The sequence below is a fragment of the Lactuca serriola genome, chromosome 1 (assembly GCF_051521515.1).
Source record: "Lactuca serriola cultivar US96UC23 chromosome 1, Lser_US96UC23_V15, whole genome shotgun sequence".
In the NCBI taxonomy this organism is placed as follows: Eukaryota; Viridiplantae; Streptophyta; class Magnoliopsida; order Asterales; family Asteraceae; genus Lactuca; species Lactuca serriola.
In genome coordinates, this window is record NC_136408.1 from 11,853,205 (window position 1) to 11,871,153 (window position 17,949).

A 17,949-nucleotide genomic window follows, 5' to 3' on the forward strand; every position below is an offset into this window, starting at 1 on the left:
ACTTCTGCAAGTCGTAGTGTTGTCCGATCATCTTCTGATCAAGTGAGTGTGTAGTTACTTTCTTTTAACGCGTAATTATGAAGTATTTTATATAAAATACGTGTTATGTGTATATTTTGTTGTTAGAAGTGTGAATGTATATTCACTTTCTTCTATCTCATAGATCTAATTTATTCTCTATGAAATACGTGTTATGTGTTTGTGCCTCATCTGTTATATGGAATATGTATTGATTGAACATGTTATACTGGTTTTAAACTATATATAAAAATATATATTTTTATCTACTAATATGTTGGGTAGAACATGGGTAGATAGTTGATGTGTGATAAACAGATGAGAGACCTTGATGTTGTTGACGTTGACCTAGTCATCTAGCAGAGTATGGATGACGACCACGGACTCTTTCTAGACAGTCCAGTGGAACGCTAGCAGGTTCATAGCCTGTAGGTGTTGTGGACGATGTGTTCACCAGTGTACTCTATCCCCCTCATGGTTGCCTTTAGGATATCTATTGTTGAGGAAACCCCTTAGCAGTAAGGTACGTCCCGATGAAAATCCTACATTAGGTCCCTTGAGATAGATGTTGTTTTAGGGACATAAAGTGAGGATAACGGGAATGGGTAATCGGGTTATTGTTGGTTGGTGAAATTAAATATAATTATTTATTGTGGGTTGAAAACCCTATATGCTCACCAGGCTCCCAAGCCTGACCCACTCAATTTTATTTGTATTACAGGAAGTGCGCAAGGGCATAAGATGGATGAATCATCGAGTTGTTTTGTTTACAAGTCTGTATATGTATATATTTGTTGAATGACTTGTAATGTTATCGTTTATGCTTTATGGTCTGTATCGGAACATGACATCCCGAATTTTGATTATATAATGAAATGCATCTCTTGATGAAATGCTTTGATAAATATTGTTTTATCATATTTTGTTTTGGGAACAAATTCTGCAACTCTTTTAAATCAAAAGGATTTACTCTGAAATTATTTTAAAAAGCATAAATGAAATCGGTTCTTTTCTGGCCGTGATTTTGGGGATGTCACAATATATATATATATATATATATATATATATATATATATATATATATATATATATATATATATAACTTATAATATTATAAAGTATAAGGGTTGATTTTTAACTTTTAAAAATTTAGGGGTTGGAACTAAAGTTTATTATGTGACTTTACATGTTCCAAAACTTGAGGGCAAGTTTTGTAATTTTACAAAACCTTTCACATTCATAAATTATGAGTCATTAAAATGAAGACTCTTCTTTTTATAACTTATGTGTTCTTTTAATGGCTTTTAACACAAAGAGACTTTTGGTTATCCATAACTTGAGGACAAGTTATGGACTCCATTAAAACACATAAAGATCATGAATTAATCATATAAAAAAGTAATTCCTATGATCTATTAAGAACTCATAAGAACATGAACATTCATATCAAAATTCCAAGGACTTATGAAAACATATAATCATGTAATTTTTGATATTAGCCATTGTAACTGGATTAGAACAACCATTACACCACCTAAAATAAGTTTTATAGCACCAAAACAGTTTAGGGTAATCTTTCTAGTCCATTTCCAGCAGCACAAACCGAATTTCTGCATTCCGCATGGCTAACTCGTCGAGTACACAAACTGACTCGCCGAGTTGGTTGCATTTTCACTTGGACTCGTCAAGTCCTCCCCATGGACTCGTCGAGTCCCCTGTGCAGACAACAAAAAATTTGATTTTCAACACTATTTTGCATCAAGTATTAACAAAAAAACCAGGCTCTTATACCACTAATGGGTTTTGAGCATTCTAACACCCCTAAGTGTACATGCAACCCTAGAAAACCTTGGATCTATGTTTGTCTAAAATACATGAAAAATATGATTTCCAAGGTTCATAAACCCATCTAGCATACATGGGGAACTTTTATTCTAAAAGTTGGCTAGAATTACATACCTTGTAGTTGATTTGATTCCTTAAAAACCATGAGAGCCTAGCACCCCAAGTGTGATGCCTCAAATGCTTCACACAACACCAAATGCTTTGGAATGACTTTGAGAGAATGTGTAACACTCTAAAAATCGGCCTAGCCCCCTTATCTCATAGTGTAGCCGATTTTGGTAGAGAACATATAGCTTATATAGTGTGTCACATCTAGGGTTACACCATGTAAACCCTAATGTGTCATGACTCTTCATTTCCATGACCCATGGGTTTGTAACTCCCATGGAGCATCCTATGGGTTTAACCCAACTTGATAATCCATGGAGTCTTTTAGCCCACTATACAAGTTATGGATGATTTACATAATCAACCCATATATTTAATTAGTTATCTTTTGATCACTTAATTAATTCCAAATTAATTCTTGATCGATACTAATTAAATAATACTATTAATATATTAGAACTTATAATATATTAATAAACCACAAGTGTTATTTCTCTCATTTAGTCTATGCAAATGCATGATGCCATGCAACCCAAATGGACCATGCCGGGTCAGGTCAAGTACATACCAGAAATAGTTATAGACTTAGACACCTTATCCAACAGTACTTAGCCGGCCTTGAAGCTTGCTTAGAGTGGCCTTCTCCATGTTCATGTGGTAGGTCATACAAAACTTGTCGTAGCAAGGAGGCAAGGAGTGTAGAATGATATCTATGGCCAACTCCTCATCGAAGTTAACATTCAACTTCAAAAAGCGGTCCACATATCTTTGCATTTTATGCAAGTGGGCCGTGATTGACTCTCTATCCTTCATTTTGGTAGTGATCATCGCAGTGATGATCTCATACCATTCCTGCCTGGCACTTTGTGTTAGGTTTTGAGCATTCTAACACTCATATGGTGTACATGCAACCCTATAAACCTTGGATCTATGTTTTCTCCATTATACATTCAAATAAGTACTTTCCAAGGCTTTAATCCTAACTAGCATATTATGAAGTTCTTATACTACAAAGTTCTAGTTAGATGACATACCTTTTGATGTAGCTTGATGTCTTCAAGCTTTAAGAGCTTAGCCCCAATAGTGTGGAAGCCTCAAGTGGAATCACAAATCACCAAGACACCTTGGAATACTTTAGAGAATATGAATACTTGGTTCTATCTAGTGAAATCGGCTAGCCCTTCATAGTGTACCACACTAGTGCCAATTTCACCAACCAAGGACATCTTTATATAGTATGGAGACTAGGGCTAAACCCATGACCTTTCATTTCATATGATCCATGGGTTAAACACTCCATGGACTATCCATAAAAGCTTAGCCCAACCTAAATGAACTTGGCCCATTCCATATATATAAGAGTCCATATTTAATTAGTTTATTTTTTATCACTTAATTAATTATAAATTAATTCCTGATCAATACTAATTAAATAATATGATTCCATATTAATATATTAGAACTTATAATATATTAATATAAATCATAAATATACTATTCTCAAAAGACCATCCATATAAATTGTGACGGTGAAGTGCAACCCAAATGGACCATGCCGGGTCGGGTCAAGTACATACCAAATATAGTTATGGACATAGACATTAATCCAACAGTCTCCCACTTGGATAAGTCTAAAACTATTATACAGTATGACTTCAAAACCTAACTGGCAATCGTAGCTCTTAAAGCCGCTGTCAAACTCTGATCTTTGTCAACGAACTTGTCCATTAGATAAGGGATCATATATTCCTCCATTCTAGATATCATATGGACTGAGACATGGATTATAATCATTCTCTCTGTCCATTTGTTGTTTACCGATTTCCGATTCATGACGATTGACTGATTGAACAAATCAAATCAGTCCTGGCATGGCCAAGCACTCACATGTGTCATCATTAAATCATCGAGGGGCCCACAGATATCGCTTTTATCCCGAAGGTAAAAGGAATGGATAAACTCCGATTCATATGGCTTGTTCTACTACTTGTTGAATCATACACAACGGCACGTTTTATAACACCGAGTTACCGAATGCGTTTTCGTGCAATCAATGTACAACCAACTCATAGTAACAACTCATATTTCTAGGTTTGAAGAATATAAGATATTATCGTCTCATGATCACTCGTGATAAAATCCATGAAGTGATTCCAATGAGCGCGGGTTGAATCCAATACTCAGAACTTATGAGCACTCATGAGTGTTGTAGCCCTTTGTCCAACATCTTAGACCTCTACAAGCCAACCCATCACAGTCTTAATTCATATCTACTTCCAACATATGACCGACTGTGGATGATTTGAATAACTTAGTCATTCCAGAAGAATAACCTAGTTTATTCTGGAAGTCAAAACATGCAAAGTGAAACACAAGAATAAATGAATCAAATATGGTATCAAACACTATGAAAATAAATAAACATTTTTATTTATCACCATACTGATTACTCATTATTCATTGTTTCAGTTTTATCAACTTTATACTCGGATTAAAAACACTAGTTGTCCTATGCTCCAAGCATGTACACTATGTTTTTCTTAAACAATAGCTTTGTCATACACCAAGTATGCACTCTATGTTTGTCTATGATCCTTACCTTGTGACTTAGATCGATTGAACATAACTCCAATGATCATCTTTTCACAGTCCCAAACCCTTACTGCAAATGCAAGAATTCCAAATTCATGTCATTTACCGAAATCTATTAGATTCTAAACTTATATGCATTGATCCTCTTGTAATGATTATGCACAAATTCACTTGGCAACAATCATTACAGAGTATTCCAAAGGAGATCAACTCCTTGGAAACATCCTTCTTGCATTAAGTTTCTTAATCTTACAGATTTAATACTTTCTAACTTTGAACCATTTCCATATTCCATTTTGACTATCACTTCCGAACAAGAGTTGCCTCTTTTCAGACTATGTCAATATGGTCCTTCCAAAGTCAACACTATACTTCCAACTGTCCTTGAGCAACCAATCCTTGGTAAACCTTAGATTGTCCTCAACAATTGCTTAATCATTTTAGTCATATCCAATTCTAGACCTTTTCCCTTCTTAATGCCCCAGGCATTTGGAAAATTTTTAGAAAGGATGAATATAGCACATGTAATCGATCCTATATCCGAAGTATATGGGACACGATTCATGATGTCTCACATAAAGACTAAACCAGTCTTTTGCTATAATATTTCTATTTCTATTTGCCAAGTTCTCATAATTCAGATTATGAAAAGGGATGTCGTAATCATAATCGAATTTTAGAACGCAAATAATGAACCCATATATAGAATTTCCTTATGTTGAGCCATTCCAACATGAAATTCATATATATTCTTGACTAAATACGATTAAAACCTCAATCTAAGCTTTTAGATTTGAGATGAAGTATAATTTCCTCTCCCTTAATTATAGCAAAAACAACTTTTCCCAATTGAAACCTTTTGTTTTCTATAATTAACATTGCTAACTTGCAACCTTTATCATGCTCCCACTAACATGATGATTAATAGCATAACACTTATGCTCCTACTAGCTTCGACATGTACCCAAAAATGAACTGGACTATAAGAGAATCAATACTTTATTAACTTTCTTACCAAATTTCAGATTTCTGATACTAGATTGCCTTGATAAGACTTTATCAATATCATACACCTCTCTTAGATAGCTCACATGTGTGTCTAAACAATTTCAGAACTATGAAAAGGGATGTCGTAATTATAGTCTAAATTGTTTAGACCTTTTGCCATTTCTCATAAGTCAATGTTAGTGTGTCGGTTAACCACGCACGCTCCACTAACGACTTTGAGAACTGTAAATATCATAATTGCTATCTACTTAAAATCTACTTAGTGAAAGAGTTTCCTTACCATCATTTTCATGAATCGAAGAGAAACCTTATGACACTCAGATTTTATGGTATATGTGTTCCTATCCATGTGAATTTGTCAAAACCATAATCACAGGACTAAGTTAGTGACAAATCCTAACTCATATGGATTGAACTTGTGCAATCTTAACTTCTTGCCACCTGGTAGCTCAAGGGCCTGCCATTGCTTCCTAGTAGCTATACAAACAATTTAGAACATGTAGAACTCAAATGTATAGCCAACTTAACTGGAATGTGCACAGAAATGTCAACACGATAGGTTACCTCTAGCTGTGTGCTAGTGATGAAATACAGGTTTTTTGTTCTTGATTACTTCTTGAAACCCTTTCAGGATCTTTTAGACTCCCACTGTCTCCTTGACCTATAAGACTTTCTTGCCAAATATTCAAGAGATAGTATGGATTCTAATCAAGACAGACACTTAACACAATTAACCTTAGTTGGTCTTTGTTTTATCCAAAACATCACAACTTACCAATTTAAAATGTACAAGAGTAGAAAACTTTTACTCTTACATTTGACAAGTGTTTTAAACCTTCTTTAAGATATGTCACTCAACTTACAGTCTTGGAGTATGACTCTAAGACTTGTTTTGAAACGAAGTATGACTCATCATCTTGATTTGACCACTTCAACAATTCATAGCTCCTCTTTTTAGCTATCAGAATGCACTTAGAGGATGAATTGTGATAAGGTCTCTAAATCATTAAGATGATCATAAAACTGATACTAAAGTACTCTCCCATCTTTTCAGATTTGAGAAACTTTTATCCTTCTGCCTAATTTGATTCTTCTTATTCGCTCTGCCTTACATTGGAACCTTTTCCAATGTCTCAGAATTACACTTAAGCTTGTAAGTATAACAATATTTACTGAGCTTTAGTAAATTATGATGAATAATCTTATCGATCTTTTGTGGTGGACTTGACCAGTGCACAAGAATGTGTACTCGATCCCTTAGTCCTTCACTTGACTCACACATTTATGTGAACAAGTAATTAGTCTTAATTTTCCAATACTTGAAAGTTCTCATTCATCATGCTATACAATTTTCATGATTCCAAGTTCCGGTCCAATTGAAACTTGGGTGATGAGAATCTTTCCTTATTTGGTAAATTTAGACATTAACACAAATGAAAGAATCAATTTCATATTTCCACTCTTGCTATTAATGGAATCATATAAGCAACAATTTTTCCTCAAATGCCATTGTAAGGATATTTTAAAATAAATAAAATCAAAAATTTTCTTTTATTTTAGAACTTTGCGGAAAAACTTATCCTTACAATCCATATGAAAACTTGTTGTTATTTATTCCTAAGCAATAGCTCATATCTCCTAAGAAGTAGCTCAAGAATCCGATCTTCAAACTATGTTATAGAAATACATCTATGCGATCAGATTCAGCATATTCTTTCTTTAAGTTTCTTCACTTTTCTTTGATTCTTAAAACATCAACATGTGACCCAGTCACATCATGTATCAAGAATCTTAGAATAGAAACTTAGCAGAGTTAGATAGTGGATTTTACCTGAAGTAGAGTCAAACATATTGACTTTAACATCCTTAGGTAAATTGGCAGATTCACAACCAATGCCCCTTCCTTTGGCAATATAAACATATGGACCCTTTGGTAATGGTACACGGGAATATCATAGACTTAGCTTTTCTCTTTACCATTTGGTCAACCGAGTTGACTATGGCCGATCCCTTTCCATTGGGAAGAGAGAGCTTTACTGGATATCCAATGTCATAATTGTCAATGTCCATAAAGTTGTAGGAAGTTGATCTTAGCAAATAGATAAGATCATTAAGGGTCTTGTCATGGTCTGTTTCATAGGTGTCCCAAGGGAACTCACTATGTGACTTAGAAAGTGATTGAACCACTAACTTTCTCAAGACTTTGACACCCAACTCTCCCGGCTTGTCAATATGTGACTACATCTCCAAGATGTGATCACACCTAGACCTTGCCTTCCCAATAGGGCTTGAGTGACCTTGAACTTGTGGGTTAGGGAGAATAATTGGAGGAGGTGGAGGAAGTGAAGTTCCAAGATATTTGGGAAGATCATAGATGTCTGAACTTGACATATTTTGGGAGATATTCAAGATAACTGATTTAAAGTCCTTAATATAACACCCAATATGAAATATTAAGGCTAGGACCCAACAAACTATTTTATAACTTGGAAGAGGGATGTCGTAATCCAAGCTATAGAATATTTGAAGGTAGGTGAAAGACGATTCACCAATTTCCACCATGAAAAACGAAATAATTAATTAGGTTTTAATTGGATTTGAAATTCCTAGATCTTTGAGATTCATTGAACTGTTCAATGGCATGTTTCAATCTCGAGTGTGCCCTTCAGGTTTTGTGACTGGGATGCCGAGGATCACAAAACAAGGTGTGAAGTAACCATGCAAATTACTTGGTACCCTTAAGTGTTTACCCCTCAATCGATGTGCTGGTTAACCACACACGCTCCATCGATACTATGATAAACATTAAGTTACCCTTTGCCTACCTTGTTAAATACGAGTTAGTGTGCCGATTAACCACACACGCTCCACTAACCGACTTAAACAAAGTGCAAAGTGTAATTTCATGGATTAGCACCTTATTCACATTTTCCTAAGTAACTAAGATTGGGTATTATTAAGAGTTTAGTTACTTAGTATTTAACATTAATACTTTTAATGAAGGGAGAATTATAGTCCTGTCAAACCCGTTCGGCTAACGACCCTCCACTAGTCAAGGAAGCGGTGGGTGAGAGTGGACACCCATTAAACTGCCATTTTATAGGCAGTAACCTTATACCCCCCTTATAAACCGGCTTCGTGAATGAGACCTACTAACGATAAGACTGACTTTACTCTTATATATATATATATATATATATATATATATATATATATATATATATATATATATATATATATATTATTAACTTATAATATTATAAAGTATAAGGGTTGAATTTTAACTTTTAAAATTCTAAGGGCTAACTTGGAATTAAAGTATTCATAAGTGAAAACTTTTCAAATTCCAAAACTTAAGGGCAAGTTTTTGAAACTATTCAAAACTAATTAATTCCATAACTTATGTGTTTAAAGTAGTTTTAGTCGAAAAACTCTTCAAGTTCCATAACTTGAGGACAAGTTATGGAAGACTTTAAACTAATAAAAGAATTAACTTTTATTTATTTTATAACTTATGGAATTAATTGAGGTTACACTTTTTTTTATTTATTATTTAATGAAGAGACTCTTGGTCCTCCATAACTTGAGGACAAGTTATGGAGTCATAAAACCATTTAATTAGAACTAGACTCTTCATTTTGTAACCTTTGCCAACTTTTATGAGTTTTATGAAACTTAAATGTGACTTTTCATATAACTTGAGGACAAGTTACAAAAACACATTTTAGAATCAACTCTTAGATTAATTTGGATTGAAAACAACTATTTCATTCAACTTTTCTATTAATCTAAGCAACTCATAAGAACAAGATAATTCAAATCAAACTTTTTTCATGTAATTAGTCTAAACCTTAAACTAATACAAAACATGAATCTATTGACAATTATCGTTGAAATTGGATTAGCATGAACATTACCACATCAAAAACAAGCTTATAAGTCCAAAAACATCTTAGGGTAATGTTCCTAGTCCAATTCCAGCCAAAAAGGTCGAATTTATGCTGTCTGGAGGTCCAAATCGTCGAGTGCACGAACCAACTCGGCGAGTTGGATGCATCTTGCCTTGGACTCGGCGAGTCCATTCATGGACTCGGCGAGTCTGCTAGGCAGACAGCATCAAAACTCGATTTTTCAGCTACTTTTGCAAGCATAACAAGAAAACAAGCCTAGGCTTTGATACCATTGTTAGGTTTTGAGCATTCTAACACTCATATGGTGTACATGCAACCCTATAAACCTTGGATCTATGTTTTCTCTATTATAAATGCAAATAAGAACTTTCCAAGGCTTTAATCCTAACTAGCATATTATGAAGTTCTTATACTACAAAGTTCTAGTTAGATGACATACCTTTTGATGTAGCTTGATGTCTTCAAGCTTTAAGAGCTTAGCCCCAATAGTGTGGAAGCCTCAAGTGGAATCACAAATCACCAAGACACCTTGGAATACTTTAGAGAATATGAATACTTGGTTCTATCTAGTGAAATCGGCTAGCCCTTCATAGTGTACCACACTAGTGCCAATTTCACCAACCAAGGACATCTTTATATAGTATGGAGACTAGGTTTAAACCCATGACCTTTCATTTCATATGATCCATGGTTAAACACTCCATGGACTATCCATAAAATCTTAGCCCAACCTAAATGAACTTGGCCCATTCCATATATATAAGAGTCCATATTTAATTAGTTCATTTCTGATCACTTAATTAATTATAAATTAATTCCTTATCAATACTAATTAAATAATATGATTCCATATTAATATATTAGAACTTATAATATATTAATATAAATCATAAATATACTATTCTCAAAAGACTATCCATATAAATTGTGTCGGTGAAGTGCAACCCAAATGGACCATGCCGGGTCGGGTCAAGTACATACGAAATATAGTTATGGACTTAGACATTAATCCAACACTTTGATGGTACCTTTCCATAAAATATTGGTGCATCTCGTATAGATAGTAGTCCTCGTAGGACTTTTGGAGTTCATCAGTCATTGTTGCGAGCATGATGCAATGAACCTTCGTAGCATCTCACTCATTTGTTTCCTACATAGTAATTTCTTCGGGAGTGGCAGTGTTCACATTAACCTCCTTCAGCTCCTTGTCGAGAACATAATCTTTGTCCTCGTAGCGGGTGACCACACGAATGTTGCAGATCCAATCATTAAAGTTGGACCCATCGAATATCATCCTCCCACACAAGTTCATGAGTGAGAATGAGCCGGAAGGGTTCGAGCCAGAAGCGTTGTTGTTTTGAGTAGACATCTGAAATAGAAAAGGAACAAAGCTTAGATTAGATAAGAATTCCCAATTAAACACCCAAATGAGTAATTAGGGATACGACCCAATACAATTATTTACAACTCATAAGAGGGGTGCCGTAATCTAATTGCAAATAATTTGAAGGTAGGTAAATGACGATTTACTAATTTCCACCATGAAAAACGAAAAAGACAATTAAGTTCTAAATAAATTGAAATTCCTAGATTCTTTTGAGATTCATTAAACTTTTCAATGGCATGTTTAAATCTCGATATGCCCTTCAAGTTTGTGACTAGGATATCGAGGATCACAACCAAGGTGTGAATAACCATGCAAATGTACTTGGTACTCTCGATAAAGATTTATCAAAAGCATTTCCATAGAAATGTATTTCATTAAAAGACTTGGGATGTCATGTTCGTACAGATCAAAAGCATAAACAGTACAATATAAGCCTTACTACATTATTTCATATCTACAGGCCTATATCCGTAATCCCTCGTCCAAACATCATAACTATGCTCAAGCGCCACTACCTGTAATACATAAAATTGAGTGGGTCAGGATTGGGAGCGTGATGAGCACATAGGGTTTTCAACCCACAATAAATAAGTTTATTAATTTCATTAAATTAAACAAACCCGATTACCCGTTCCCGTTATCCTCACATTACGTCCCTAAGCATCTATCATAAGGGACCTATCCTAAGGATTATCATCGGGACGGACACTACTACTAAGGGGATTCCTCAGCAATAAATGTCCTTAAGGAAACCATGTGGGGGATGGAGTACATCTGGTGAGCATACAGTTCAAATAAACACACAGTTCGAATAAACACCTACAGGTTGCGAGCCTGCTAGTGTTCCACTGGACTGTCTAGAATAGTCCGTGGTCGTCATCTATAGTCTGCTAGATGACTGGATTATCAATAACATCTATAACGAGGCCTCTCATCGTTTTATCCTGTCACACAACAACTATTACATCTACCCATGTTTTACCCAACACATTTTGTAGATATAAAATACATATACAGTTTAAATCATTGAAAACATGTATAAAACGTTCATCCAGCATAGATAGCAAGTATTCAGATAATATGCACACATAGCACGTAATTTATATAAAATACTTCATATCTATGTGTAAGCTGAAAGTAACTATGCACTCACTTGTTAAAGTGATGATTCCAAAATCGGGCAGCGCTTGCTTCTAATGATTCTATTTTCCTTCGACGAAACCTAGCATTATTATCGCTAAATTTTAGTCTAATATTTACCGTGACCAACTATTATTATTATATAAGCGTTAAACAATATTTTCCAACCACTATGTACAGACAGGAGCCAGACATAAAACACCGGAGGGCAGGACCATTTTGGCATATAGCACTTCTGAAATCCAACAACCCTATGCGGCCCTTTAAACCAAATTCCCCGTACCGCGAGTAGTTAAAAAAAATATTATAACGACACTTATATGAGTTATAATAATAGCTCAAATATTTATTATAAGTTCATAATAACAATACTAATTTTAAATATAAGCTATATTAAAATAAGGTAAGCATAACTTACTTACAAGGGGGTTTTAGCTAGGAGTCGGGCTCTGCAGGGGCAGAACTTCGTCGCTGAATCTTTCTAAGAAAGATTCGTGCAGCGCTTCAGCGCTCACCTTACTATACTAAAACTACAGAAAGAGAAGTCGAATCACGAGGGACCGAAATGCTCGGGGGATAAGGAGAGAAAGACTCTTGAATCAAGAGAATGGTGCAAGAAATATGAGAGCCCAAGCCTCTTATTTGTAGTAATTGAATTTACAAAAACTACCCTCCATAATTACTTAATAACCTTATATTTATATAAACAACTAAACACCCCTTTATAATACTATTTTAAATAGATTTAATGATATTTGCACTAAACTAATGTCGAAAAAACTCAACATTAGTCTTATAATGACCGCATCGTCGATACCTTTCTAATGATATATACATATGTATATATATGTGTACGTATATATGATTTATACTTTATTTTAATACGTAAATATGCTATTATAATTTGTAACTTGTTCATAGGAACTCCGTTTTTGACGTTCTTTATATCCATACGTAGGTGGAGACGTACTCTACAACATTCGTTTAGACTCCGTCAGCTAATTTTGACTTTATTTTTAAAGTTATATTTTTAACAGGCTGGGACAGGATTGGTCCATTAAAATCTCATAACTTCTTTATCCGATGTCCATTTTCGTCTGTCTTTTTATCGTTACGCTACTAATAACGAGATCTTCAATTCTCGTTTAGGTTGTGTCGGTTAAAAATCACTCGATCTAATATTCGAATTTCGGGCTGTACACTGCTATTTCGAAACTTCGAAAAATCATAACTTCTTCATACGAAGTCAGATTTGGGCGTTCTTTTTATCGATGTTCTTAGTTTAACATATTCTATGACTTTCGTTTAGATCGCTAAGGCTAAATCTTGCTCTATCATAAATTTAGTATTTACGCTTCCCGGTGCCGTGCCGGTTCCGACGTGAAACTTCGACGGGTCATAACTTCTTCGTTATAACTCGGATTTCGGCTATCTTTATATGTACGGAAACCTTGTGACATATTCTACAACTTGGTTAAGATTATTTACTCTAAATAATCTTTTTGTCGAAAAGTCGTTTTCGACCCCTATTGCCTCTAAATTGACTAGCCCGGATCTGCGGGCGTTACAATTAAGTGGGTTAGATTTGATCCCACATCGGCTGGGAAGGAGAACTAAACATTCCTTATAAGGGGTGTGGATACCTTCCCTATCACAACGCGTTTTAAAGCCGTGAGGGCAGCAGATCCCATAAGAACTCTGCAGTTAAGCGTGCTCGGGCGGGAGTAGTACCAGGATGGGTGCCCCCCTGGGAAGTCCTCGTGCCGAGTGGCCCAAAGCGGACAATATTGTGATACGTGCCAGAGGGGGATGTTACAAATGGTATCAGAGCCAGGGCACGAGTCGATGTGTTCGACGGGGACGTCAAACCCTATAATGGGGGGGGGGGGGGGGGGGGGAAAGTGGGTTAGATTTGATCCCACATCGGTTGGGAAGGAGAACTAAACATTCCTTATAAGGGGTGTGGATACATTCCCTATCACAATGCGTTTTAAAGCCGTGAGGGCAGCAGATCTCATAAGAACTCTGCAGTTAAGCGTGCTCGGGCGGGAGTAGTACCAGGATGGGCGACCCCCTGGGAAGTCCTCGTGCCGAGTGGCCCAAAGCGGACAATATTGTGATACGTGCCAGAGGAGGATGTTACAATTGTTTGATGATTAAACTTAATAAATTTATTTATTGTGGGTTGAAAACCCTATGTGCTCACCAGGATCCCAAGCCTGACCCACTCAGTTTTCTATATTACAGGTAGTGGAACAAGCGCATAGTTAGACGATGACGAGAGATTTTGGATTATAGGCCAGTAGATGTAAGTAACTGTTATAAGGCCTATATTGTACTGTTTATGCTTTTGGTCTATATCGATGTTGACATCCCTAGTTTTGTAATGAAATGAAAAATACATTTCTTTAAGAAATGCTTTGATAAATGTTTATCATATTTTGTTTTGGGGACAAATTTCGCAACACTTTTTGAAAGATTACTCTGATTTTAATTTAAAAGCATAAACGAAATCGGTCTTTTCTGGCCGTGAAAATGGGGATGTCACAGAACAATTAAGCATAGCATCAAATACAATAGAAAAAGCATCCTAGACTTTGATACCACTGTTGGGATATGAGCAAAACATCAATCCTATGGTGCACATGCAAACCCTAAAGCTTTGGATCTAGGTTTTTCTAATTGTACATGCAATAATCATCCAAAGCTTATAAACCCTAAAACTAGCATACCAAAATTGAAATTACATCTAATAAACAAGTTAGAATGTTACCTTTCAATTGAAGCTTGAAGATCCTTAAACTTTTAAAAACCTAGCACCTCAAATGCGATGCCTCTAATAGATCACAAACACCAAGGCAACTGGAGAATATTAGAGATAGAGGGAGAGGCTAAATTTCGGCTATAGGAGTCCTTCTAGGGTTGAAGTAGCCGAAAATTGGATGCCTAAGGGTTCTATATATAGGTGAGATGCTAGGGTTTCAGTCAAAACTCTAATTAGATTGCTTAGGCCTCAAGCAGTTCACAGGATCCTTCCAGAAGGCCCCCTATGGACAATTTCTATGTGGGCTTCCCCATAGAATTCGTCCATCCCTTCTTTAGGGTTCCTCAACCCATATTGCAATTATCACATAATTACAATATCAGTCTCCTTAATTTAATTAACCTCTTTTGTCCACAATATTAATTCTAAATTAATTCTTGACTAATATTAATTAAATAATATGATTTCTCTTTTAATATATTATTCATATAATATATAAATAAACCATAATAACCACTTTCTCCATTATTCATCCAGTCAATTTGCTTTTGGTGAAGGGAAACCAAAAGGACCATACTACAACCAGGTCAAGTACATACCAAATATAGTTATAGGCTTAGACACCTAATTCAACAAAAACAATGTAAAACAACATTTAGAATAAAAACGAGGGATTTAATTGTTTGTTACAAAACTTGATTTAATTCAAAACAAGGAACTTGTAAACTAAAGAGTTAATATAAATCAATTGAGACGAGATGATTGACATTGGAATTTTATCATATGAACATTTAGCTAGTTTATCATTAAAAATTTTGGTACAATACTTATGAATTAATCCAATTTGGCTATAGCAACTTAAAGCTTAACTCACATAGATTCTTCTTAATTTATATAATGGTTTAAGAAGATCATAACACATCTTCTTAATTAAAGTCATGAAACAATTAAGCAACTAATTCATGAAATTTGATTAGCATTAAGATTAAAGAATCACCAAATCAAAGGTGAGTCTAAGGCTTTCACTACCATATTGGAGGTACATTTTCAAGGTTTCAAAGGAAATGAAAGCATACATAAAAACTATTTGTTGCTAATTAATTTGAAGATCCATTACTTAATTAAGAAATTCAACAACTATTTATCATTCAAACATCTTAACTTATGATTAAAAACACAAGAATGACATAACTTTTCAGATAGAAAATGCATTCATAGATAACTACCATAAGTTCATGAAAACGTCAAAAACAAGTTAATATCTATGAATTCCTCAACATCAACCATATAAGAACTTAGCCAAGCATTACTAAGATTAAGAAAAAGAGTTTATAAATGTGTCAAACATAACCCAATGAACAAGATGAAATCAAATCTTCAAGATAAGCTTATATATTGCTTGCATGCGTCTATCATTTTCATAAGACTCTTCCTTGTTCCTTTGCTTCCAATTGTCCAAACCCGAAAATGTATCCCATGATGTCTTCTACATGGACCACAATTAGTCCAATCACCTCTCTTCTAACACTCCTTATCCCAAGATCTTCCATTCTCCATCATCATCAAGCTCAAAATCCATAATCTTTAAATCCAAGTTTGCATCATTCTCACTAGTCTCCGGGTTATCCCTGCTTAGTATTAGTCTCCTAAAAAATCTGAAAATAAGCACAAAGACTAGAAATTACCTGATATAGATACAAAAAGAACAAAAAAATATACATACATGATGATTAACTAAAGATAAATTAAAATATGCAAAAATAAATTATGGAAAAAATTAAATAAAATGAATCCATCAACGGTCGACAAAGGTGGATGGGGTGGGTTTTAACTAGCAACCTTTGTCTCAACCGCTCGTTATCGAGGAAGGCGGTTTTGTAGCGTTGGGGCCACCATGACCTTCGTAGACGCCCACAAAGGTAGCGAAAGAGAATTGGCTTTGGTATGCAAGGTTAGATGGAATTGATGGTGATGCGGATGGGGAGAAGGGAGCGGTGGTGATGCAAGGTTTCTTTGTGACATTGTAGGTTATTTAAGGATGTGTAGAGTGAGGGTTAGGTTTTTCTGCCTTGTAACTATATATATATATATATATATATATATATATATATATATATATATATATATATATATATATATATATATATATAGAGAGAGAGAGAGAGAGGGGGGGGGAGATGATGAATTCGATTCATTTGCATTTTCTTTTTGTTAAGGGTGTTTGGATAAATTAGTTTATTAAAATAAGCAATAACCAATAAGCAAGGGATAATGCTTATTAAAATCACCTTATTTAGCTTATTTCTATTACAATAAGTTGATTTTAAAGGATTCATATCCAAACATTTAAACTTAACTTACTGTGGTAAGAATAAACAATAAGTCTTAAACACCATTTTTTCCCTATCTAAACATCCTCTTAGTTTAAACTAGTAAAAAAATTGAATTAAATTAAAAGGGTTGTATATTGTATAAAACAAATTGAAAATTAAAATATCGATAAAATAGTAATTTTAAATTAGTTATGAAGTAAAAGAGAACTCAAAAATCAAACAGGCAACATTTAAAACCACAAAGACCAAACGGTAATAGTTTTATAATTATATCACCATGCAATTTTTTTCAAACTAAATGGATCAATTTTAAAATTTTGTATTCGTTTTTGAGTAAATTACACAAATGGTCCCTACGGTTTTGGATAATTTGCACGTTTGGTCTCTAAATTATTTTTTAACTCGAAAGGTCCCTACTATTTGTTTTTGTTGCACGTTTGGTCCCTATCTTACCTAAAAACGCTATGTTGTCCTTGATTTTTTAATTTATTTAAATAAGGTGGGGTATGTAAGGTAAGATAATGTGAGGTGAAGGTGGGATTTGAGATATGTTTATTTAAATAAATTAAAAAATCGAAGGTAAAATAGTCTTTTTAGGTAAGACAAAGACCAAGCACGTAAAAAAAACAAATAATATGGACCTTTCGAATTAAAGAAATAAGTTAGGGACAAAACGTGCAAATTACCCAAAAACATAGGGACCAATTGTGTAATTTACTATCTTTTTTTTAATTTGATAGTAATGTGAAGAGTAAATTACACCAATGGTCCCTATGGTTTAGGGTAATTTGTACGTTTAGTTCTTAACTTATTTTTTTAACTCAAAAGGTCCATATAGTTTGT